Consider the following 27744-nt stretch of genomic DNA (forward strand, 5'->3'; position numbering starts at 1 on the left):
TCCCTTTTCTTTAACTGCACGACAAGGCATTTTCATGGTATCAATGTTTGCTGGAGATTCATTAACAAAGGAAATAATTTCTTGTACCATTATGTCTTAAATTTCCACATGTACGACTAATAAAAAATAAGAAATCTGCAAATACATATCATCTTGAGAATGGTTATAATAAGGTCAAAGAAGAACCCGTATATGATTGAATTTAAGGGAAAATAAAACAGATCGGAGTTTTTTTTTTTATATAATTCATGTTGCTTAGACCACTGCCTGTGTTATGCCTTAACATTGTGTATATTGTAATGTTGTAGCCGTATAGTTAAGTGTAACTCACAAACTTTGTGTAAGTACTATTATAGTTATATGCTGTAGATGTGCTTGTGTCATGATATAAATGTACTGGTGTCATGATGTAAATGTACTGGTGTAATGTAATAAATGTACGTAAGTAAATGCTATACGAATGTACGTATGTAATGGTATACTACTATAAGAATGTACCAATAGCGATGTAATGAGAATACATTCATCCTGTATGATGCCAAAAATGTTTCCCGTGTAAATTCATTTGAATGTATCCAGTATAAAGTAAATCAAGGATCGTAGCTCATAAAATCGGCAACAAAATCAGGACCGCTAGAAAGTTCAGAAAGGCGACAAATCTTGCTTCGGAAATTGGCAAGGAGACTGTTCATAATGCAATGCTATACCAGTATATCTTGCGTATTGTGTCCTAATCTAATGTCTAAAAATAAGGAGATGTGGTATCATTGTTAATTGGACAACTATTTGCCACAGTTTAAGGTAGATCTATCCGGTTTATTTTTTTCTGAGCTTCTTTTCTGGTCATGTTGCAAAAATTCTACTTGTTTTACAAATGGTTTTCCAAGTATCATTCAATATATAGAAAAAAACCTACAACTTGAAATTTAAAGATTGAACTATCAATACATTTTTTTCAAGAAAATTAGGCCCGTGACCCTCTTTTTTTTTATATATATATATATACTTCAGAAGTATTGATAAACACAATTAACCCTTCGTATCTAAGACAATTCTATTGTTTAATGTTTCTTCGATAAGAAAAACGTAAATTTCCTATAAATAAACAAAATGAAATACCCTAAATGTGGTTAATTTCAATGCATTATCCTATATAACTAATGTACCCATCTGAGCAATACGTTAGAAAATTCGCCTTGCTACCGTTAAATGCCTCATTTCGATGAATGATGAACACAGGGAAAAAAATAGGTAGTGAAAACAAACTAATAAAAGCACTGACGTACTGTTATTTCGTAAGACCCAATATCTCTTGGTTTATTTCTTTGCTTGTTTACGTGCATAGTGCTTAGCACTCTTCAAGCACAAAGAATTGTTCTTGACTTAATGTTGAAGACATAAAGGTAGAGGATTCGTTGTTTTCATATAAATTATTTTTGTAATTTTAAGAAATAGTTTAGGTCTACATTGCTACTGTTGCATAGGTACTAGTTATGTTCTAAAAATATGTAGTACTGGAAATTTACTTTTAATATTTCGTACTATATCTTTACATTACGTAATGTGTAGGTACCTATATTATACAGTACTTGATTTGTACTAAACAAATGGTACTGAAATAATACCAACAGTGATCACAATATTTAAAAAATAAACAAACCTTCAAAATGCTGAAAATGTAACGGTGTAACGACAAATGAGTACTACTTAAATTTCAAGTACTGTAAAATACAGGTACCTAAATATCACAATGATTTTAATGTAACAAAATAGTACTGAATATCAAAAGTAGATTCCCAGTACTAGAGATTGTTGGTACATATATAGTACCTATGCAAAAGTAGCTGTGTAGTGAGATATTAAAAAAACTATTTCTTTTTATTTCTCTCTTAGTCATGTTATTCTACGTATACAGCTATCATAAACATCAATTCAGATTGAAACGCTATACCTATATTACTAAAGCACCATTTTGACCTTTCCTAAGCACTTCAAGTTGGTTCATGCATTTTTTGCAATAGTTTTCAGTGTTATTTCGTGCAATATTAATTTTCCAATTTTAGGTTCACTATCAGTAAAAAAATATATGGTTTATAATTCGTTCTGTAAATTTTTTTTATTTCACCATTCCACATTCGGTTGGGTTGGAGAATCAACATTTTATGATGGTTTATGTTATTAGTTATGTGTTAGGGTTATACAGGATGCAATTATCAAATCGATATTGTAAAATAACTAAGAAATGCAAATGTCTGGTCAATGTAAGAGTAACACAACGGGATTCCCATGTGGTGCAGGATCTTCTTACTCTTCCGGTGCACTCCCGACTTTTTTGTGGCACTCACAAACTGTTGTTCAAAGTTCAGTTTTCTGTGTATTTTACAAATCTATGGCTATTGCTTTTCGTTTTTTCGTCGTTTTTTATAAATGGCCACGGTGTAAATGTTTTTTTCATTTCCGATTATCCACTTGGTCTCTTCTGTCTCTTTTCGGGGAAAAAAAGAAAAGTTTTAATGGAACAATCTACAGTAAGTTATTTAATTTTTGATAACGAATCTACCATTAATCGAAATACATCCACTTTGAAATACTTGTGGTTCTTCACTGCTAAACACGCGAAATAAAGGAATACGATCATTGAATGTTTAGCTCTGTTCGTCAATCACCAGGGAAAGGATTTGTGACTGTAACCTGGGAAAATAACAGTGACATTCACCAGAGTTCATCCTTTTGTACATGAATTATGCCGTTAGCTTAATCATTTGAAAGGTTTTACATTAATTTTGTTTATTCGGGACTATTTTTAGTAAATTTGAAAAAAGTACTGAACTTCGTGACCTATAGTTGTTAATTGTTCCTAATAATAATAATCCCTTTTCGTCTCTTGTGGAGAGTTGTCTAAATGACAATCAAACCACACCTCCTTATTGTGTTATGCATACTGCACTCGTTCTATTTGAGCAGTCAAAATGCGTCAACTGTGTATGTCTATGTCATATACAGTCACTGACCCGATATCACTTTTCCTCATGAATATTTAAACGGTTGATATTATACACGTTATCATATATTTTAACAGAAGAACATTATATTATATGAACTGTTTTCTGATCCATAGCACTGGGTTACCTTCAGTTCTACTTTTGTCTTGTTTCAAAGGCCTTAAAAGAACTGCTCAATTACTTATCCGAAGCACCTGGGTTACCTTACAATTTGCGTGCTGTTGTTTTAAAAATATTTTGTTTATTATTGTATTAATTTGTGTGTTTAGTATTTTTCATAGTTGCATTTAGTGTGCCAAAAAATATGAAAACTTGACGTTCGGCAAAAAAAAACCCCAAAACTGACTTAAAAAAAAATATGTAAAAAAAAAAAAAGTAGGGGTGTGATAAAGGGTATGCGATAAAGGGTGCGCATCAAAGTTGCGCGATATGGATTAAACAGCAGGCTATTTATCACATATGCAACTTTAAATACAATAATGGTATATTAACTAAGGACTCCGCACGAAACGGTGAAAAAGTTCGACAGAGGCTCGCATTTCCCTGTTTCTAAAGCCTCATCCTTATATCGTTGATATGTTAAGTCAATACAATATTATGGGTTATGTATATATACAGGTATCCTAATATTTAGATCTTGATATCAACATATTTGTATTCAATTTGTTTTATTGTTTTTTTTACATTTGTATTTAAGAATTGAATGCTCTTTTTTGTAAATTTATTGGGGTGTAAAAGCGTTGACCGAAGTACATTTTGTATGAAGCGCGGAAGCGCTTCATACTTAAAATGTGCGCACGGTCAACGCTTTTACAACCCTATAAAGTTACAAAAAAAAGCATTCAATACTTATAATTACATTTTTACCTATAGGATCATGAAAACACGCCTTTTATCAAGTTTTTATTTCATTTACCTGTGCACTTTATTGTGGGACCTCGTGTCATCATGAATGAGAAGTTTTAATGAGTGATACAACTGCTTAAGGAATAACACATGATGTGCCGTTAGCCAATCAGATTAACGTATAGTAATGAAACATACATCTAATGTAATTATATTGTTTTACATAAAGAACTTGATTACATAAATTGCATACCCACTTGTCATAATGTGACTGATGTTTGATGTGGGTATAACCTTGTATTACATTATTTATATAGTGGTTTATTTTTTTGACATGCTATCAATCATTCAATTACCGTAAATATGATGGAGCGAACATCAACCGATATTTACACGGGCGCTCCATACAATATTACAGACTTGATAATCTGAGATTAAATATTTAAATGATAATCCAACAAATGATTATGCTTAAACGTGTTAAAGAAAATAGGCTTTTTACCAAAGGGATAGCAGCCAAAAGACACAAATAAGTACATTTAGACAATAGCGAGGTGTCTTTGCAATATGTAAAGATCTGGTGCTGAAATAATTGTTAACATTTGATTGCTTACCGAGTACTGTCACAATTTCACAACAATTGTAGAAAATACTTGAAATTGTACAAATGTTTTGTTCAAATACGAATGAAAACCCCGTAACAGAAAACACTTGAAACCACAATAGGTTGTAAGAGAAGGGTCTGTGTAAGGGTAACCAAATCTACAGAAATGTAAAAACGAGAAAAAGTAGAGCAATTCGAACCTTGATGGATAGGTGTCTCATTGGCAATCATACTACTTCTCCTTATCTTTATATTATCGCACCATTAATGGTACTATAATTGTCCTTTTCTTTATAAAAGCATGCAAAGTTAAAATTTGTTTCTCGTTTTGTCTAAATTTCACGCTGTTCATATTGTTACTACACTATTGATTGGCTGTTCAATGTAAAAAAACATTAGAGACTGATAGGCAAAACCTATTGAAAAAAAGGAAAGGACAAATTATTGCAAACAGAATAAATATAAATAATAAAGAAACAGATTGAACACACAATACAGATAAGGGTAAATGGGCGGCTAGAATACTGTTCTTATACTTATCTTAATTTCACAACAATTGTAGACAGTATATTCCTTTGCTTAGTGTTATCTATTCTGTATCTATGTTGTCCTTTGGTCCTTTTGCCCATTATTCTCTTTACTGTAAACCCCTTAGGCCAGACATTTTAGTATCTGTTTAACGAGATCAGTCGATACAACCTTTCCCGTTTTCGGAATAAAAATAAAAATAGTGCTTCTTACTTTTATTTTTATTTTCCCCAAGGAATCCTCAGAACAAAATAAAATCTGTTGTTTACGATAATTGCTTTCAGTCGCTTTCGTCATCGGTAATATTTTTTTTACCAAGTCGGTGAAACAGCAATTTTCATTTAAAAGTAAACAAATTCAAGGCTTAAACGATTTATTTTCTTCAAAAAAGCTAGTGCGGGTTTTTCATACTTGTTACACGAGAGTGTACATTAATTCATTCTAACTTTCGGCAAAATCAGCTATAACTTCATCATAACTTGATGAAATTAGCCCGAAGTAAACTTGTTATTCGTGTATTGCATTAAAAATGTAATTTTTCTTTCCAAAAAGCGTATAAAATTTCGTTAATTTTTGTAAATTTTGTTTGTCCGACATTTAAATTATTGGGCATATGATTGTAGAACTACGGATCGAAGTCAGGATTTCATCGGAAACAGATCCGCTATGACCAAAATCCGATTCTTCCGATAAGGATGACTACGGATGCATGATTGGCACTGCTGACAGACAAAAAATTATCCTAAAAGAAAAAATTGCGCATATCACACATTAACAAATTTGGATAGATCTTTAATAGTTATCCCACAAGGACGCGGTGTGTCAGTGTAAGATCCCCCCGATGGCCGGAGGCCAGAGGGTGATCTAACACTGACACACCAAGTCCGAATGGGATAACTATTTTACATCCCAGCTGTTTTAGATAAGACGGAAAACCATTTACAATTCATAAAATCTAAATTAGAATGCCACACAACCATTATAATATACTTTATATATTAATATATGATGTATACCCTTAATGACCCTCAAACACGATGAGTAGATATCAAATAATGTCAACTCGCCCCACTTGCCAATCGGCCCACACTATATCGCCACGTTATAAAAAAATCGCCCCACTCTTGTTTACCGACTCGCCCCACTTTTGAAAAAGTGTAAAATCAAATTGGACAATCAGTCACTTATTCATGTTATTAACGAAAAAGGTTTAAACCTCACTAAATAAAGGTTTGACAACTCGCCCCACTTATAAAAAGATCTGTCTTCCTTTAAGTATGTCAAATTACTATTAATTCGTATCCAGTCGTCCTGGTGTAGTGGTATGTGTCGTGGCTTGATAAGCTAAAGGTCTTGAGTTCGAATCCCAGCATATTCACTGGATTTTTTCTACGTGAATTTTGATAGATAGTCTTTTCCGTATAATTGACTATAAGTTTTATAGTGGATTTGACATTCGCGCCAAAATATTACAGAACAAAGTAAAGCATGCATAACAAAGAAACTCAAATTGGGGTGATCTGGTAGGGGTGATCCGGCTCAGATCACCCCAGTTAGAACAAAGGAGCTGGGATGTAATCTAGGTTAATGTATATATTTCCATGTATATACATTGTTTCAATTTATAAGTTAAAGTTGCTCAACTCGGGGATAATTATACCAGAGACATATATACACATGTTATATAAACTGTATGTCTCTGCATACACTTAGAGGTTCCTGACCGGGTGAGAGGCATATACATATATAATGTATATGCAGCGAGGATGTTATATTTAAATGGTGCCATGGGTATTTATTAGAGGAAATTCAGAATCAAAAGGTAGTTTTTATATTCATATAAATAGAAGGGTTAATATACTGGTCTGTTCTAATTTCATTGTTCTTGTATTTTGATAAATTCTAACAAAAAGAAATATAAAAAAGCTACTTATAATGGTTTTCTTTTTATTTTTATTGTCGACTGGACCAATTTTGCACCTTTTTTATTCGTCCACTCGATCCTAATTTTCTACAAACTTTTCTTGTTAAAGAGATAAAAAAAAGTCTGGCCTTTTGTTATAAGTACATATAACTCAGATTTCGTTTTACTTCATTGAAATGTTGAACTCTGATTTCATGTATATACACTCAGATCCTATGCAAAGGACTTCCAAGAAAAATGTCATTTTCGATATTTCTTGGGGGCTAAAAAGTTCTTTTTAATTAAAAATATTCGAAAACTCATTGATCTTTCTACAAACAAGAATACTAAACCCTATATTTATTTTTTTACTATTTTAGAGTAAGAAAGATGCACGTCCAAACGATTAATAAAAGCCGGTTGGATGGTGAATATCTAATAACTAATTACTTTTTCTCCAAATAATCATATCTCAGATAAAATATATCGTCTTTGACATACTTTCGTTTCAGTGAAATTGACTGGATAAAGTTCGACAACTCTTACTCTTTTAAAGAGAACGTGAGAAAATGTAGACAGTATACCTGAACTTTGACAATTTTAGAATTAAATATGAATGAAAACCACGTGTCAGAAATGTTATAAGTATATGTTTATCCTAATGAATAATGAAAGCCTAGTACATGTATTGAGAACAGATGTATAAACGTTGACTTTTAGAAAGCAAAGATTAAAGTTGATATTTCCTATCTGAACTAATGAAGAGTTTGTGATTGTTTTAACATCCCTTACAATGCCATCATTTGATAAATAGGGGGCTGTTTTCTGGTCTGTGAGTTTGTTTGGTAGTTCGCCCAGTATTGGTTTACGGTTTTTGTTTAAGTGTTTTATTAAGAAGGTCACATCCACTTAAAATGTTGTGTTACTGATATAGCTTTTGATCTCGATTGGAAACTGAGAATAGAAATTGGATAGTTTGAAAAAATAACATTTTCATGTTAAAGTTTACCATGAAGTTTTTGATCACACAAGCTGGTTCATGCACTTCAATAAAATAACTCAGAATTATTATAACTTAAATTATACTTGACCTTAAAGTTTATCTGGAAAAGTATATCGATACATAACATGTAACTCTATCAATAACTTCCACTCAAATTTTGAATCAACTCTTTCTTCAACTTAAACTCAAATTTCAACTCGTGTTGTTAATTTATGGACATACATTTAAAAGTAATGTGCACTATAATGAAACTCAAGCAAACTAGTTTAAAAGTCGTGCGCATTAGTGTCAAAGTTGCATGTAACAATAATAAAGTCATTCACAAGAGTGTTTTTATCGTATGCATAAGTTCTTAGATTCCGTGCATATCAGTTTAAAAGTTGTACACTAGAGTCTAAAAGTCGGATGCACCTTTGGACATCATGTGGATCAGTTTCTTAACTTGTTTGCACCAGTTCAAGTTTTCCGAAAACGACATTATATCTGTTGTTTTATAAAACCAAAGGGGGTACCGAACGAATAAGAATTAATTACCTAAGTATACTATTAAAGATGAATTTAGTTTGATCTGCTGTATGATTTTAAATCGTGTTGAATGATAAGATTCACAATAATATATTTTAACAAAATAATATAAAACAAGTCTGAATGACAATGTATTGAATGTGCACGTGGAAATGTAAGTTAAGAAAAAAATGACATGATGATTATATGCACAACAAAGAAGTATCAAATAAGTAAAAGTTGTAAAGTATGAAACGCACAAAAGCCTTTGCTTTACCATTTTTGGTATATGAATTCGAGGACTGGAATCTTGTTGAGACATATTCTATTACTTTAGAGTTAAGTTTGTAAAACATTGTCCAGTTCCATATCAAAGTCAATCATCAGTTGTTAACCTAGACTAATGTCTAGGACAGCAGTTTTACAAATTGAATGGGTATTTGTACTATTAAGATTTGACTCGACCTCCGGAAGTCGACAAACGACGGCCGAATCCAACCGTACCATCTACAATCTTTTTTTGCATCTTTCCCGCATTACTCCGTAAGCACTTGGCATTTCAGAGTAAGAGCTTAAAATCTCGACTGTTGGCCGTGTGTCCGGTTAAAGTAGCAGGAGCTATTTTGAACTATAAATCTGACCTGATGTGTCAATCTATATACTGACGGACTTTAAACGCAACACACATTTTCTTCATTTTTTTTTTTACAAATTCATGATTGATCCTCATATAACAAATCCAAAAATGTATGTAAGTTTACCATAATTCTTTCTGTTTTGAAAAACAATCAATGTTTGGCTTGATTGAGGTTATTGATCATACCGAATCATTGAAGTCGCACGAATTTCCTCAAGCAAAATTTCAAACCAATTAATGATGTTTTACATGGTATTTTCTTCGTGAAACAATTCTTTCAATCAATAACCAGTTGCATCTTTGTATTGCCGAGATTGATTAATTGACCTTTTCGTATGTTGATGTATTTTGTTTATTTGTGTCGTCAGGTTGCTGTCTAATTGACATATTTCGTTTGTTGATTGATGTATTTTAGTTATTTGTGTCGTCATTTTTCTGTCTTGTTGGTGTATGTCGTATGCTGATGTATTTTAGTTATTTGTGTCGTCATTTTTCTGTCTAGTTGACCTTGTCATATGTTGATGTATTTTGTTCATTTGTGTCGTCAGGTTTCTGTCGCACTGACTTATTTCTTATATGTCGATGTAGGTTGGTTATGTTTATCGTCTGTTTTCTGTCTTATTGACGTATTTCGCATGTTAATTGATGTATTATAGTTATTTGTGCCGTCATGTTTCTGTCTTATTGACCTTTTCGTATGTTGATGTATTTTGTTATTTGTGTCGTCATGTTGCTGTCTAATTGACGTATTTGATGTATTTTAGTTATGTGTATCGTCTGTTTTCTGTCTTATTGACGTATTTCGCATGTTAATTGATGTATAATTATAGTTTTTTGTGTCGTCATGTTTCTGTCTTATAGACCTTTTCGTATGTTGATGTACTTTGGTTATTTGTGTTGTCAGGTTGCTGTCTACTGGATGTATTTCGTATGTTGATGTTACAATGTTTACATCTTCTCGTCCGTTTTCACACATACAAAAGTCGTTTTCAGAGGACAAAAAATATAGCGAGTTCAACATCTCGTGACTGGACTAGACGGATAAAAAAAAATAATACCGATAAACTGTATCAATGATTTGGTATTTATAAATATGCGCAACTTAACTTTTTTTGTAAAGATGTATTTCCCGCCGAGATATTTATATGACATCCAACCTAACGTTCAAGTTAGTTTTTCAGTCTAAGTTACTGTTTGTTACCAATTCACAGTCAAATGTAAAACTTATACCGAGACACGATGTATTGTAAACTTGTACTAACTAAAATTAAAGACACGATGTATTTTAAACTTATACTGAGACACGATGTATTGTGTAAAACTTATACTGAGACACGATGTATTGTGTAAAACTTATAGTGAGACACGATGTATTGTAAACTAATACTGAGACACGATGTATTGTAAACTTATACTGAGACACGATGTATTGTGTAAAACATATACTGAGACACGATGTATTGTGTAAAACTTATAGTGAGACACGATGTATTGTAAACTTATACTGAGACACGATGTATTGTAAACTTATACTGAGACACGATATATTGTAAACTTATACTGAGACACGATGTGTTGTAAACTTATACTGGGACACGATGTATTGTGTAAAACTTATACTGAGACACGATGTATTGTAAACTTATACTGAGACACGATGTATTGTAAATTTATACTGAGACACGATGTATTGTAAACTTATACTGATACACGATGTATTGTAAACTTATACTGAGACACGATGTATTGTATCATAATACAATTAATTTTGATCAAAGACATATTACAAAAAAAGCAATGGTCAATACCATTTTTCCGACATTAAGATTATAATGAATTTATCATAATTTCTACTCCCTTATGTATGTTCTTATTTAGACACGGGACGGCTTAAAGCTCGTCATCAAGTTCTTCTCTCAGGTGTGTTCGAGTTCTTCCCTCAGGTGTGTTCGAGTTCATCTCTCAGGTGTGATCGATTTATTCATTAAGATATGATCTAGATAAACAAAACGGAAACCCATTATATATTAAATGTAAATGAACACGAAAAGCAAAAAAGGCCACATGATTTTGAGAGAGAAAAAATTAAAACCGACATGTTATTAATTCCATGCGTTCGCATCGCTTTTCTGGATTTACTTTCATAAGGAAGCTCACAGCTGAATATTTGAAAGTATGGGATGTATAATAACCGTCACAGTTGAAAAGCTATATAACAAAGAAAGGACTTATAAAATAGCCAAATCCATCTTGGGTCCAATTTGCCTAAGTGATTTGACACCTTAGTTTCTTGATAATTTCAAAATGTATCAGCGGACAATTTTAGCAAGGTTTGTTACAAATCTTGTCAGTACCGAAGTACTTACTACTGAACTGATGGTACTCTCAGGGACGGATAGTCCACCAGCAGCGGTATCGACCAAGTACTGTAAAAATGAAAGAACAAGCTAATATTTGCATGCATTCGAATCGTTTTTTCTGTATCTACCTTGATTGAAAACGCCTAGGATGCATGAGAACCGAAACAGTTGAAGATCTATGTAACAAAAACAAAAAATATATCTAAAGAGATAACAGAGCATCCTTTTTTACTGTTTGTAATGTATAAATACGCAGCCAATCCTGTCTTCCGACTGAATACTCCATTCTAAAGAAATGCATCCTTTTTTACTGTGTGGGATGTATAAATATGCAGCCACGTTTGCCTTCCGAAAGAAAACCCTATTCTAAAGAAATGCATCCTTTTACTGTTATTTATGTATAAATATGCAGCCACGTCTGCCTTCCGAAAGAAAACCTCAATTGCATTCTAAAGAAACAAAATAGGCGGAGAATGTATACAAATGGAAATAATAAGATAATAGTGTTAAGGAAATGAATATTCAAACATAAATAGGTACGTCATATCCTAGAAAAATATCTGACGAAACGAACTATATATATTGACAAGCTTTGCATTGATTATAAACAATAATTTTTTGGGAAATAAGTGCGACCTGAACCTGGGTCGCAATTCCGAACGTTTTGAAATAGGAAAAATCCGTAGCTCTATGGTCCGCAAATAGTCAAAAAATAGCATAAGGCCATAAGAGCTACGGTTCCGCAGCTAATAATAAATATGCCTCCCAGTCTGCCTTCCGACATAAAAACCCATTCTAAAGATATGCATCCTTCCTGACTGTGAAGGATGTATAAATACGCAGCCACGTCTGTCTTCCGACTGAATACTCCATTCTAAAGAAAAACATCCTTTATGACTGTATAGGATGTATAAATACACAGCCACGTCTTTCTTCAGACTGAATACCCCGTTCTAAAGAAATGTATCCTTTTTTACTGTGTGGAATGTATAAATACGCAGCCACGTAAGCCTTCCGGCAGAAAACCCCATTCTAACGATATGCATCCTTCCTGACTGTGTAGGATGTATAAATACGCAGGCAAGTCTGCCTTCAGACAGAATAACCCGTTCTAAAGAAATGCATCATTTTATTGTTTGTGATGTATAAATACGCAGCCACAACTGCTTTCCGACAGAAAACTTCATCATAAAGAAATGCATCATAGATAATTGATACTTTTACTGATCAAGAAGGTCGCATAATTCTTGTAAATGTTGAAATAAACAACAACATATTTTCTTTAATAAATTTATATGCACCTAATGAGAAAAAAAAGCGAAACATCTTCTTTAAAAATGTAAATAAAATAATTGAAGAACATAGTCTCGGAATTTTAGTAGTAGGGGGAGATATGAATGAAACATTGAGTAGTACAGATAGAAAGAATAATAATAAAAAAAGAGAACAAAAAATTACAAATAGTTTGAAAACTTTAATAAAAACATACAAACTAGAAGATATTTGGAGACAATTACATCCGAAACTATATCAATATACATGGAAACGTAAAAATAAAGACGATGAGGCAAGTAGAATAGATTATTTTCTAACGGGTAAGGAATTGAGAACTATGATAAAGTCTACAGATATAAGACCAGCCCTAATTTCTAGTACAGACCATCAGGCAATTTCATTGAAAATTAACATGTCCAATGATAATAAGGGTAAAGGGTTCTTTAAAATAAACAACAGCATACTAACTGACAAATCTTATAAAGATAAAATAGAAAAAGTTATAGACTATTTTATACTTAAAAGCAATTACACTGAAAATTTATCACAACTATGGGACCTGTTTAAAATTGAAGTAAGAGAATCAACGATACAGTTTTGCAAAAATAAATCTAGGCAAAGGAAAAATGAAATTCAAAATTTGGAAAAAAAACTTCAAACATTACAGAAAAGAAAGGATAATAATAAACCAAGTGAAGTAGAAAAGAACGAAATCAATTTATTAGAAAGTGAGATAGAATCTCTTTATAGTTATAAAGCAAAAGGTGCACAAATACGTTCAAGAATAAAATGGATAGAAGAAGGGGAAAAGAATTCTAAATTTTTTCTAGGATTAGAGAAAAGTAGACAAACAAGAAAAAATATAATAAATTTAAAAAACGATAAAGGGGAGATAATTACAAAACAATCAGAAATACTAAATTTAGAAAAGAAATATTATGAAAAGCTTTACACAAGCACTAAACCAGATAAAAATTTTATAAACACATATATTAAGGATACAAATATTAAACAATCATTACGTAAAGAAGAAAGCAATTCTCTAAATGGACTTCTATCAACAGAAGAATGTACAAAATCAATTTTTCAAATGAAATTAAATAAATCCCCAGGCCTAGATGGACTCTCAGTAGAGTTTTATAGAGAATTTTGGGACAAATTAAAGAATTATGCAATTCAAAGCTTTAATTATTGCTATAAAAAAGGAATGTTATCTGAATCACAAAAAATAGGCCTAATTTCTCTAATATTTAAAAAAGGAGACCCCACTGAATTAGGTAATTACAGACCAATTACACTATTAAATGTTGATGTTAAAATTATTGCATATACATTAGCCCAAAGATTAAAACCTGTGATGTCAAAAATTATCCACAGTGACCAAAATGGATACATTAAAAACCGTTATATAGGTTTTAATATACGTCAGATACAAGACATTATAGATCATGCAGAAAAGTTAAAAATAGATGGAGCTATACTTTTTCTAGATTTTTCCAAAGCCTTTGATTCCCTAGAGTGGGAATTCATGTATCAATCACTAACAAAATTTGGTATAGAAAATTCTATGTTAAGATGGGTCAAAACCTTGTATGCAGATATCAAGGCATGTATTTCTAATAATGGATGGATTTCAAGCCCACTGAATATTTTTAGAGGAATTCGACAAGGATGTCCTTTAAGCGCCATTTTATTCGTCTTTGCAGTCGAAATATTAGCCTGTAGAATAAGAAACGACAATAATCTTAAGGGAATAAATATAAAGTTAGATGGAAAAACGCACAGCCTTATAATAAGCCAGTTAGCTGATGATACTACATTGTTTCTCTGCTCTAAAGATGAAATCTCTCAGTCATTTAATATAATTGAAGTATTTGGTTCTCTATCAGGACTTATTTTAAATCGAAGTAAAACTGAAGGATTAGGTTTCGGAAAATTAAAACATATTCAAGACAATTTTGAGAATATTAACTGGAGCAAAGAGACTGTTAAAAGCCTTGGCATTCACTTTGGATATAATAAATCTCAATGTATGAATTTAAACATAGAAAAACAACTTCAAAAATCTGAAAAAATTCTTAACTCATGGAAAAAAAGAAAGCTAACAATGATCGGAAAAGTAACTGTCGTGAAATCTCTAGTTATACCAAATATAACATATTTAGCTTCTGTAACTGATATCGACAAAGATTCACTATTTAAGTTTAAAAAAATGATTTATGAATTCATTTGGGACCATAAAAAAGAAAAAATTAAAAGAAAAACAATTAACATGAAAAAAACTGAGGGAGGACTTGGAATGATAGATATTGACAAGTTTATTGATGCAATAAAAATTAAATGGGTAAAAAGATTAATAGAAGGTGAACAGTCAAATTGGAAAATTATTCCCACATTATACTTTAATCAATATGGATCAAATTTTTTAATATTTCACATGAATCTGGATAATTTAAAATCAATAAATATCAAAAACAACAAAATCCCTAATTTTTACTTTGAAATACTTAAAACCTGGGTAAAATATGGCGGTGGTCAAACTAATAAACCAGAAAACTTTAGAACCATTAGACAACAAATTATATGGGGTAACAAATACATAAAGTTAAATGGGCACAGTTTAGTTTTTAATCATTGGATAAAAGACAACATAATCTATGTAAATGACATAATTGATGACAGAGGAAGAATATCAAAAGAAAAAATACTCAATAAGTTAAAATGTAAAAGAAATTGGATTGCAGAAATAATACAAATAAGAAAGAGCATACCAAATCATTGGAAAGATATATTACAAAAACAAAACTCATTAAAAACTATTGTTAATTGTAAAAAACAACTATGTTTAAAACAAGGCGCAATTATATATGATTTACAAAAAATTAATAATAAAGATATTTATGTCATCTTATCTAATGTAAATAAAGATATTCCTATAGGGTTTACAAAATGGCGGAAAGAACTAAATATAGATAAAATTCAACCAAAAATTAAATACACATTAAATTTTATTTTTAATTATTTAGAAGACAATAAATTAAAAATGGTTCGATGGAAATTATTACATTATATACTACCTGTAGGTACACATCTTTTCACATGGAAAATTAAAAACACCAATCTGTGTTCAGTGTGTGGGATACCAGATACTTATCAACACAATTTCATGGAATGTACTTATTTTAAAGTTTTTTGGAATAAAATTTGTATTTTATTAAATAAGCTTCATATTGGTGAGCATATAGTTACTTTAAAACACTTAGTAGTAGGATATAAAATAGAAGAGGACTCATTAAATGATATTAATTATCTCTTGACAGTCATCCTATTCACTCTATACAAATGCAATTGTATTTCAAATAATAAAATAAATCAAGTTAATGTTTATGAAATATTTAAACAAGAATTTAAATACAGATATCATCTGATGGAGTATAGAAATGAAACAATAAGTAAGATGCTTAAAAATATTCAAAATTATATGTAATTGAAATGTATACAATTGTGTGGTGTGATAATCAATAGCTATGCTAGATTTTATATTGTACATGTATGTTGTAGTTGTTGGTTTTTCATTTTTTGTATGTAAAAACAAACCAAACAAGACACTTTATTTAATGTAATATATAAAACTAAAATGATTATAATTCAACACTGATTTGTTAAATTTACACCGAATATCATCAAGTAATATATTGTGTGTATGTTTACTTTGTTGGTATCAAATCACATGTTAAAATCCTTACTCTTTCTATTATATTTCCAGAAACATCTAATCTTTTTCACTTTAGATACATTTATTTTGTTTCTATGACAAAATCGTTAACGAATAGTAAATAACACTTACCAAACAAGTTTTATCTAATCCAAAAATTTATTTTCACAACAAACATGTGCTTCCTTTTGCACTAGCTTTCGGACAATGATTTGTAACTAATCCAGCACAAAAGGTCAAGTACAATTAACTGGGTCAAAGATGTAAACACGGGACGATGAACACAAATTCGGAAGGCAAAATGATGTTCCGTAAACACGTGATTTATACTATGAAATTTTATTGTTAATATGTATACACTGTATTTAAAAGAATGTGTATGTGATATATATAATTAACACTTTAATACTTTAGTATACTTTACTGAACTTTTCCCTGGAAATTCAGTAACTAATTACAGGGATACTCGGGCTAACGCTGTAATCCGAGTAAATTGTTAAAGCAGCAGATATATAATAAAAGATATTTACTTTGAAAAAAAAAAAAAAAAAAAAAAAAAAAGAAATGCATCATTTCTACTTTGAGGGATGTATAAAAACACAGCCACGACTACCTTCCAACAGAAAACCCCATACTAAACAAATGCATCTTTTTACTGTTTGCGATGTATAAAGACGCAACCACGTCTGCTTTCCGACAGGAAACAGCATTCTAAAGAAATGCATCATTTTTACTTTGGGGATGTATAAATATGCAGCCACGCCTGCTTTCTCTGACAGAAAACCCAATTCTAAAGAAATGCATCATTTTTACTGTTTGTGAAGTAAAAATATGCAGCTACGTCTGCCTTCTAAAAGAAAACCCCATTCCTAAGATACGCATTATTTTTTACTGTGTGGTATGGATAAATACGCAGCCACTTCTGCCTTTCAACAAAAAACCCATTCTCAAGAAATGCATCCTTTTTTATTGTATGGGAAGTATAAATACGCAGTAATGTGGGCACGGAAAGAGGATGTTATACATGTATCAATTGCTTGGTGTAGGATATATGCCACGTCTTTATATAGCTACTGCCGTTAACGAAGCATTATAATAACTCTTTGAGAGGTCCGTATATATCCTAGACATTTTATAAGACACATTTTTATGCTCGCTTAATTACACCCCTTTTGCAGTGGACATCTATGTTGCCTGTCCTTCGTCCTATATCACAATTTAGCATAATCATTTCAACTCTACATTTGTATTTCAGTTGGTTTCAGTAACATTTTGAATTTCGTCATCCATTCAATGGCGGCAAACGTGCTAGCGAGGCTTTATTTTTCATTTTTCTTGTCATTGATTTTGTTACTAACTGCTATATCGGTCATATCTATCTAAGTAAAAGTCTGTCATAATTGTTTTTCATTAATTGTTTTGTTATTAACTATGCCGTTAGTTATCTTAATTGAATTGTTAAATATTTTTCATGACGGGGCCTTTTAAAACTGACTATACGGTATTGGGTTTTCTCATTGACGAAGGTCGTATGGTTGCTTCAATTGCTTACATGCATTTCATTTGAACTTTGATGGTAGTTGTCTCACTGACAATCCAGCCCCATCTCCTTATTCTCAGATTGAGCAAAAGAATACCACTGATATCTGCTTCGTTTCACCAAAGTCAAGAAATAATGCAACGTGAACTTTACAAATTTTTGAATTATTTTAAACACTAAGGCTTTTCTACCTCAGGCATATATTATCTTAGCTGTATTTGGCAAAACTTTTAGGAATTTTGGTCCTCAATGCTCTTCAACTTCGTACTTTATTTGGCCTTTTTAACTTTTTTGGATTCGAGCGTCATTGATGAGTCTTTTGTAGACGAAACGCGCGTCTGGCGTATATACAAAATTTAGTCCTAGTATCTATGATGAGTTTATTTACAACCACTGGGTCGATGCCACTGCTGGTGGAGATTCATTTCCCCGAGGGTATCACAAGCCCAGTAGTCAGCACTTTTGTGCTGACATGAATTGTCATTGATATGGTTATATTTATAAATTTGCTGTTTACAAATTTTTGACTTATTTTAAATACTAAGGCTTGCCTACCTCAGGCATAGGTTATCTTAGCTGTATTTGTCAAAACTTTTAGGAATTTTGGTCCTCAATGCTCTTCAACTTCGTACTTTATTTGGCCTTTTTAACTTTTTTTGATTCGAGCGTCACTGATGAGTCTTTTGTAGACGAAACGCGCGTCTGGCGTATATACAAAATTTAGTCCTGGTATCTATGATGAGTTTATTTCCTTTTTAGTGTAATAATATATTCCAATAGCGACATCGTATTGAGAAGTCATTGTATCTCTCTCAGTTGATACTATATTAAACACTTTTGTATTTCCTGCCCTTTCCTTGTTTACAAGGCAACTATAAAACCAAAGTTTTTTAAATGGTTGATGTGAAGTGATCCCTTTGAATGTTTTACGGACAACACCTTGATTTGGTTGACCGTTATGGAATATCTGTCTTAGCTGCAATGTGGTCCTCTTCTCATCAATTTTAACAAACCGCCTCGATGGCCTAGTGATAGCGAACTCGCTTCAAATACAGTAGCTGGTGGGTTCTTATGGAAGGCTTGATTCCCCATAAAGCACGTGTCACTTAGGAGTAAGAGCAAAAAATGGTGGGGTGTGTGGTTGGGGACTTGGAGTTAACAATAATGTGCCCTGGTAAGTGACATGTCTTTTTGATGGCTGTTATCATGTGAACTAGTACGTTAAAGATCAACCTGTCGGCCTAGTGCATATTTATATCATCTCAAAATGTGGTCGTCCTTATACGTATGTAATATTTGCCACTGGATGTTACATAGATATTCATATCATCTCGACATGTTTTCGTCCTTATATGTATGTAATATTTGCCACTGGATGTTACACACATATCCATCATCATCATTTTCTGAATTACCGAATCACTCAAATTGTACAAACCATGAGCGCCACTAATGGAGAATTAATTGATCCCTTTTTCAGAGGTAAATATTTATATTTCTGTGTACTCTTTTCATAGACTGCTGTTGGACTTTGACTTGAGACGCCTTCCTTTTTGGCCATGGTATTGTCTTTCTGACAATAGTTTAGTTTAACATTGACCCCATTGGTATCTTGTCCCACTTTTTATGAACCTATGGATTGCATTTATTGCTGCTTATTCTCGTACTGAATATACTGAATATATGAACTATTTGCCACTGCTGCATGTTTCGCAAACCAGAACCCTTCAATAAAAAAAGAGATGTGAACAATTTTTCCTGAAATTATTTCACACGTGCACCTGGGCAATTTATCCAGCATCTTTCACACGTACACCTTGCTTAATTTGCCTTTAATGTATTCCGCTGGACAACATTTCACAACTATCAATTGATCAATCAATCATCATTAGATCCTTTTATCATACAAAAATTAGATATATTTTCCACATAAAAGAAGGTGTTTTATTTCAGATAATGGTGATTTCTAATGGCCCCTTTTACATAAAAACCAGACAATTTCTGATAATAGTGATTTCCTATCAAAACTTAAAACATGATAACTAGTAATGGTATGGCATTGGTGTTTCTGATTTGTCCATACACCATGATAACCAGACATCGTCTGATAACAATCATTTATGGTTGATCTCTAGAAAGTGAGACTCAGATATTCTATGAAAATGATAACACATTAACCAGACATGATTGTCTGATAATGATGTTTTTTGGTTGATCAATAGAACACGATACCATTTATTGTCTGAAAATTGTGATTTCTGATTGATCTCGAGTATAAAATAACCATATATTGTCTGTTTATGGTGATTTCTGACTGATCTCGAGAATATGATAACCATATAGTGTCCGATTATGGTGATTTTGATTGATTCCGATAATATGATAACCATTTATTGTCTGTTAATGGTGATTAATGATTGATCTCGAGTATATGATAACTATATAATGTCTGTTTATGGCGATTTCTGACTGATCTCGAGAATATGATAACCATATATTGTCTGATAATGGTGAATTTGATCGATCCCGAGAACATGATAACCATATATAGTCTGATAATGGTGATTTCTGATTGATCCAGAGAATACGATAACCATATATTGTCTGATTATTGTGATTTCGGATTGATCTCGAGAATATGATTGTCTGATTATGGTGATTTCCTATTTGTCCCTGAAACATGATAACCATATTTTGTGTGATAATGGTGATTTCCGATTGGCTCTAACAGGATTACCAGAAACTGTCTTATAATTGTTATTTCTGATTGGTTCCTAGATCCCTAAACATGATAACAGACACTGTCTGATAATGGTCATGACTGATTGGTTCATTGACCGCGATAATCAGACAAATTCTTCAGACAAAGTCTGAACAGGTTGAGTGATTTCTCGTCTGCAAACAACAAGACAAAATGTTTAGAACTTGTCCAGTGTTATGTATATGTATGATCGTATGTGTTTTGTAGTTAAGTCGTGGGAGTTGTGTCCCTTTGTATGATGATGCATATTTGTGATGTAATCTGTCTCTTTGGAATAAACGTACCATGGCACATGTGGCAATAGATGTGTTTTTGTTGCTCTTAAGCAAGTACAACTGTAGTGGCATGGGGAGGCAAGTATATGTTTCCCATGTACGTAATACCATGTAAACGGTTAAAGCAGTTCTTTTGATTACCAGTCTATGAATGTATCTCTAAAGTATGTGTTATTATGAATACACACTCTTTCAACAGGTTAAAATACAAACATTGCAATAGATTTGTCCCTTCATGGTTTATTGCTTTATATCATTTTGATATAACAAGATACCAACTATTAAATATTTCAAGCAAAACCTGGAAATATTAAAACTATACATATTTCCTAATCCATATCTTTTTTTAATTTTTATTTTATGAATGAAACCAGATGGTGGGTATATGTCAATGAAACAGCAATTCAATTACAAAAAATTAGAAGCATCTGATGGTCAAAATACAGTTTTCTGGGATAAACAAATAACAAAAAAATATGCTAGTCATCAACTCATGCCTAGGTTAAAAAGATGTGTATGTGTTAAAGGAAATCTAACATCTACACCTAATTCTCCCTAGGACAAAAAGATTTAAAATAATTCATATATCTTTCTCATTAAGAAACATAGTCATAGAGGACATTGTCCTAAATGCTTTATGTTGTCTCATGTTTCTCACTGTACTATACAAATTATTAGAACTATATATATGTTTATAAACAGATATTCATTTTAATGTACATAATACAGTTAATATGGTATTAAGCCATATCAACATTTAGTCATTAAAGTCTTTGCCGTATGTGATTACATTTGAAAAAAAGAATTTACACAATCCAGTATTGATCCAATCTTGAACTTTAGTCCCATTATTTCCATGTGGTCCACGTTTTTCATCTTTCTCATTTCTTTCTTAAGTTTTATGACTATATAGATTCATTCTAACTTTATAATGCTTCATCAACAGAATGACATCTCAATTATAGATGATTGTGTTCTATCCAAAAAGGTTTGGTCTTCTGCAAATCTGTTGCTATGGTAGTACAATGTATGTATATTTCCAATGACGTGTATAACTAACTGTTTGATTTAGTGTTCAATTTCAACTTCAATTCTCATTCCTGAAATGAAATAAAATAAATCAGAACTGATTCAATACAAGAAAACAATATGTTACTGATTGATCGATTGTGTTACTTAAAGTCCAGTAACAATTATTTAATACATGTTAATGGGGCTTCGATGGTCCAGTGGTCTAAATAGTAGTAATCATGCCAAAGGTCGTGGGTTTCTCCAGACACTCCGGCTTCCTCCACCAATTAAACCTGACCGCCATGAAATAGTACACTGGTACAATCGTGCTGAAAGCGGTGTTAAATACCAATCCATAAATCACTTTATTAATACATGTTTAAGACAAGAACAAATTAACAAGAAGTTCAATCATAGATTTATATGCGGGTTATATTTCGAAATGCGAAAATAAATTGCTTGTGAAAATAAATCGCTCGCGAAAATAAGTTGGTTTACAGTAAGCAAGAAATTTATACATTTCCCTTAATTGAAAAGACACAAAGTTTGAAGTACTCACAGTAACTGACAGGTTAAGTTAAAAGCCATAAAAACTAATGCATGTAATAAAAAACAGGTTTATGAGCACTCGACCCTACCCTTACTTTAGACAGTGGTTTCACAGCTCAACATATATATATATATAAAGAACAAACTGCCTCAAATTGAAAGATTGATAAATGCACAAAATCAACTATTATAAGAACTATAGACAAAAGCATTCACAAGTAAGAAAGGAAATATATTTAAAATGTTAATAAACATGACAAAATAAACTTGTATTGCTGTTTCTCTCTCCATTTATAACATTTTATTTGTTTATTTTGTGTATTTAAAGGTGATCAGACATCTTGGTTTTCATGATCAATAGTTCATTACTGAAGAGGAAACTTAAAGTTGAAATTTATCTAAATAGTGCGCAATTGGATTAATTTGAACTGGAATGTGTGCTTTCCTGCAAAAAAAATTAGGAAATTTCATCATAATCACATGATAATGGCCATACACAAAATGGAGTTCTATCATAGATACACAAAAACACTATTGTATAAAAGCAACAACATATTATATTTATTAGTCGAAAGAAAGGAGAAATGCAGAAAAAATATTATTTTGTTGTTGAAAAAAGGAACACAAGTTTTATCCACTCATTTACATTGCGCGCATATATCAAATATACGGAAAAAGATCATTGAAGAACAATTTGCAAAAATGTTTTCTCTTAGAATTGAATGAAAATGTTTAGTGAATGGAATAATGTATTCACTGAATTCTCATGTAGGGGATAGAATAACTGTACACAAACTTAAACAGAAGAAAATTTCAATTTAAAATAACGGGAAAAGTGTTAATTTTATTATTTAATCTGCAAATATAACGTGTATAAACAAAATATTTAGAACACCACAAATGGTATGACATTCAAATTGGTTGCTTATTAATTAATGTATTGCATTGAAACAATTACAAAGAAAACAGAATCCTTTGCTACAAATTTTTTTTATAAATCAAAGTTAAAGTTATATAAAAAGTATGAACAATACCAAGACCTAAACAGTCAGACTGTATTAATTTTCAATGTCATTAAAATGTTGAGTCAAACATTTATTAAAGTTTAAAATATCATTTGTATCAAATCTTTTTAAGAGAGGAACAAAAGGTGTATAGTCAATATGTTCCGCAACGGATATTTCCGGAGTAACGAAGGACTTAAATATCGAAATACGCGTGAACATTGAGAAATAACTATTTTGAATAATGAAATGGTCAGCTTCTTATTAATGAAAAAAAATATACACCAAATTAAAGCTTATGGATAGAGGAATAAACTGAGTATAATCGGTATGTGCCACAATGACCATTACAGAGGTTACAGAGGGAATAAATGCCAAAATACGCGTGAAAATTAAGAAATAGCCAATTTTGAATAATGAAATAGATATTTTGAATAATGAAATGGATATTTTGAATAATGAAATGGACTACCAGGGCACTTTAGTCCCTAATTACAGATATATATTATACCTCAATCGTAAGCGAATCAAAAGAGGAACAAAATGTATATGGTCAATATGTTCCGCAACGCATATTACAGGAGTAACGAAGGATCTAAACGTCGAAATGTGCGTGAACATTAAGAAATAGCTCATTTTGAATAATAGAATGGACTGCTGCAATCTGTTAGCTCCTAATTAAGGAAAAAAAATACACCACATCAGAGTTTATTGATAGAGAAATAAACTGACTATAAAGAATATGAGCCGAAATGACCATTACAGCGGTTACGGAAGGCATTAATGCCAAAATACGGTGAAAATTAAGAAATAGCCAATTTTGAATAATGAAATAAATATTTTGAATAATGAAATGGATATTTTGAATAATGTAAATGGACTACCAGGACACTTTAGCCCCTAATTACAGATATATATTTTACCTCAATCGTAAGCTTATCAAAAGAGGAACAAAATGTATATGGTCACTATGTTCCGCAACGCATATTACAGGAGTAACGAAGGATCTAAACGTCGAAATGTGCGTGAACATTAAGAAATAGCTCATTTTGAATAATAGAATGGACTGCTGCAATCTGTTAGCTCCTAATTAAGGAAAAAAAATACACCACATCAGAGTTTATTGATAGAGAAATAAACTGACTATAAAGAATATGGGCCGCAATGACCATTACAGCGGTTACGGAGGGCATTAATGCCAAAATACGCGTGAAAATTAAGAAATAGGCAATTTTGAATAATGAAATGGATATTTTGAATAATGGAATGGACTGTTGTGACCCCTTATCCTCTTATTACAGATATACCTTATACCTCATATGAAAGCTTATTTAGAGAGGAACAGTAGTATGATTATGAGAGTTCTACCTTCACCACCATTTTGAGGTTAGGGTCGAGGGAAAACGTGTCTTTGTGGAAGAAAGAAACACACACACACACAAAAATAAAAAAAATGCACAGATTGAATAAACACAATGGATTTTAAGATTACAAATATGTTTGATCAGAGATAGAATACGGCGCAAGAGGTAAAAATTCTGAAAAAAATCGAGAACAGCGCTGCAAGGATGAGGAAATTCTCAAATGGAGAGAAGTAGGGCAGGACTCCTCCTGGATTTTCAAAGACATTAAAGATGTTGACACGAAGTAAAGGTCTGCAAAATTATAACCTTGTGATGGAAAGGGGGACCTATTCGCACATGGGGATGTGAGAGATTAAACAAGCAGCTGAATACCGTCTTCGCAAAGAGAGAGAGACCGATGGAGCTGTGCAAATGTAAGCTATGGGATGAAAAAATCCAGATGTACCGGGTACGTTTCACGACTTTCTTATTTTTAATAAGGATTGTAGGATCGGAAGTGTTAGGATATATATGTTTTGTAGGCCCGAAAACTGGGTCTAAAAACCAGTGAATTGGGAATGCTGGTTTTGGGGTGACCAAAATTGATTTTTTTTAATTGGTAGGATAAAGACATGGACCCTATAGTGAATATGGAAAAATCAGTTGGTTGAGAGTTGATAGAAACGAAGAAAAAACCTTAAATTTCATCGTCGTCCCAAACCCCACACGATAAAGGAGATTATCACCCAGGCAAAACAACTTGGGTTGAAAAGTGTTAGCAGGCTGTCGGTAGATCGACTGTTAAAGAAGGTGCAGGAAAAGATTTGGGAAGATAGGAAATATACCATACCCGTGAGACACAGTTTCGGCTTTGCAGACGACTACAACAAAATTGTGTATGAATTCAAGCACGAACTGTCATTCCTGCTGCCGTCAACGACGTGGCAAAAATCAACCTGGGAACGTGGCGAAAAACTACTGGAATAAGATCTCTTGGTTTATTCCTCACGTCCCTCCTTCCATCCGATGAAAAAAAATGCGGTTGTACAAGACCATCCAGAGCAAGTAAGATCGATTGTGGTTTCCAAATACGACAGTGTGATTCTACAAGTGTTACCCAAACCTTACAGTTCTACTTCGTTTGTCTGCCAAGAGCGTTCGGGAGAAACCGAGGTACATCATCGTAGCCTTTCAGACCGGTAAAAGTACGATCGGACTCAAAATGCAGCTGTGTTCGACCACTGCCAGTTGCGAACTATCTACGTCACTCTCAACGCAGAACGCTGTACGGCGGTAGACTTTAATGCCAGTTTCACACAAACCAAGATCGCCAGAGTGTACAAGAATGTCGCAGGGTTCTGAAAAAAATACTTCAACATTGACCGTTTTATCAGCAACTGCAACATTAACCCCTCCGATTTCGTCGATTTGTACCCACTGTTTGTCATTGATGTGAATCACCAGTCCGAGCGGTTGAAAGAACCGACCGTTGACACTAGATCCTGATCGAGTTCGAGCAGAAAGTACCTGTAAACACCGAGGCATTTGTACTTGTGATTTCCGACAGAATCCTGCAGTTTGAATCCGATGGTCAGAAGATGAACGTCGTGTACAAAAAGTTAAAAAATGGATAAAGTTCACCTACAAGTAACTCCTCTTTGCCAGCCGCCCTGCTGAAGTCTATGCAATCGTGGTGAAGGTAATTTAACAACTGAGAAGTATGACCGTATCGAATAGTGGAAGCAAAAATATGTGACAATGGTGTACAATAAATAAATAAATGGTTGCAACAAATTGCTAATAGCACCAACCCCAATCATGGGTTTTCTTTCATCGATTCTGGAAACGATAGCCAAGTCCTTACCCGGTTCAACCCCCACTGCAACTCAAGGAATCCAAGACCTACGAGATGGCATTGGTGAACCTGGAAACCAATAACTCCATCCCTAACATTCATATGCATACAGGTAACTATTCCTTCCGCTACTCTTCCGACGATGGTGCCAACTGGTTTTCAATCGCACTGAGCACAGGTTCATATGACATCGAAGACATGAACAATGAAATCCAGCGGAAGCTTCGGCTCAACAAACACGAAATGAAGATCATCATCGATGCCAACCGGGCAACTCTAAGAGTAGCGCTGACCCTCGCCAAACTCTATCAAGTAGACTTCAACGTTGTCAATAGCATCAGCACCGTCTTGTGATTCAAGTGGCAGATTTTCAAGTTCGGTATGATCACAACGGCTATACAGAAGGGGAGCACATTGTAAATATAATCAGAATCAACAGCAGTCTGGTGAATAGTGATATATCAACCATGGAATTTATGTAAATGGTCCTTTTCACGCGTATTTGGCATTTAAGTGCTCCGTAACCCCTCAAATGGTCATAGTGGTACATATCGCTTATACTTAGTTTATTCCTCTATCAATAAGCTTTAATTTGGTGTATAAATTTTGCCTTGATTAGGGATTGAAGGGTTGCAGAAGTACAATTCCATTATTCAAAATCAGCTATTTCTCAATGTTCAGGCGTATTTCGATATCTAAGTCCTTCGTTACTCCTGTAATATTCGTTGCAAAACATATTGACTATATACCTGTTGTTCCTCTCTTAATAAGCTTTCGATTCAGGTATAATATATATCTGTATTTAGGGGCTTAAGGGTCATAGCAGTCCATTCCATTATTCAAAATATCTATTTCATTATTCAAAATTGGCTATTTCTTAATTTTCACGCGTATTCTGGCATTTAGGTCCTCCGTAACCTCTCTAATTGTCATTGCGGCACATATCGTTTATACTCAGTTTATTCCTCCATCAATAAACATTAATTTGGTGTATAAATTTTGCCTTGATTAGGGACTGAAGGGTTGCAG

Source organism: Mytilus edulis, chromosome 12 (genome assembly GCF_963676685.1).
Source record: "Mytilus edulis chromosome 12, xbMytEdul2.2, whole genome shotgun sequence".
Lineage (NCBI taxonomy): Eukaryota > Metazoa > Mollusca > Bivalvia > Mytilida > Mytilidae > Mytilus > Mytilus edulis.